This window comes from Oncorhynchus gorbuscha, unplaced genomic scaffold (genome assembly GCF_021184085.1).
Source record: "Oncorhynchus gorbuscha isolate QuinsamMale2020 ecotype Even-year unplaced genomic scaffold, OgorEven_v1.0 Un_scaffold_141:::fragment_3, whole genome shotgun sequence".
In the NCBI taxonomy this organism is placed as follows: Eukaryota; Metazoa; Chordata; class Actinopteri; order Salmoniformes; family Salmonidae; genus Oncorhynchus; species Oncorhynchus gorbuscha.
The window spans coordinates 496,269-497,336 of record NW_025744684.1 but is presented as its reverse complement, the minus strand read 5'-3'; positions in this window follow the sequence as shown (position 1 = coordinate 497,336).

Sequence of the window (1,068 nt, the reverse complement as noted above, 5' to 3'; positions counted from 1 at the left end):
TAGACTAAATAATAAGCAGATCACCTCACTGAGACAGTTAAACCTATATCTCTGGTCCAGCCGAAGGAAACCGACAGTTGCTGAACCGCGCAGCTGTAATTAAAAAAGGATAGCACTGACGCACCTTTCTTGCGCAATCAAATTTCCAAAAGCGCAACAGTCGCTTTACCGCAGAGCTTCAAACGCAGAGGTCAAGATTTCCACGGTCATCTTCTTGAGACCACACCAAAATGAACCGAATCACACTGTTCATCCCGGGTGAAACCTGAGTAGCCTGAACTGAACTGAAGATGAAGTTGGCGATTGTTATATTTACCTGAAGACAAGGCGAAATATGGAGAGTGACAACAGAGAATGACAAAATGACAAAGACGTTCTCAGAGTAAATGAGTTTAGTAACTATAACAGAGATGATAGTGCATGTTGTAAAGCGCATGTTCAGATCACCACTGTTGCTTTAGTTTAGGACGGTTGGTTACAATTTGCTCCCAAATATTGTAGCTATTTACAGCCCACACATTTTTTTTTAAATTGCTTAAATCAGCTTGATCTGATATGATCTGAGTTAGAACCATCAACAACAAACAGGTTAAGTAACTGTAGTGGTTAAATACAGTACTTTGTTTACACCGGATAATTCAGTGCGTTGTAGATTATGTAACGGGTAAACCGGTTCTTGGTAACCCTTTACCATGCACACTGCTGGAGACTACATGCGCTTCTATTAATGACCGTAATTAAAACCGAAAAGTAAAGCAATAAAATCAAATGTAACGTTTGATAATGAGTCTATAATTACACATTTTCTTTCTTCTTCATATTTCCAGAGGCCGTATTGCGCGTGTATGCGTGGATGCACATGTATGCACACACACAGACACACGTGTTTGCCAGTCTATAGCATTGACTATTGTGTAGTGGGAGCACACCTAGGGATTACAGAAGTCAAGCTACTGAAAAAAACCTCCAGACAAATATATAGGCCTAAACGTTTTGGGGTTTGCTTGCCTGCCCTCATATTTATTTAGGCAAATGCGTTGGTTGGGCTATGTTTTAACCGGGCACTAC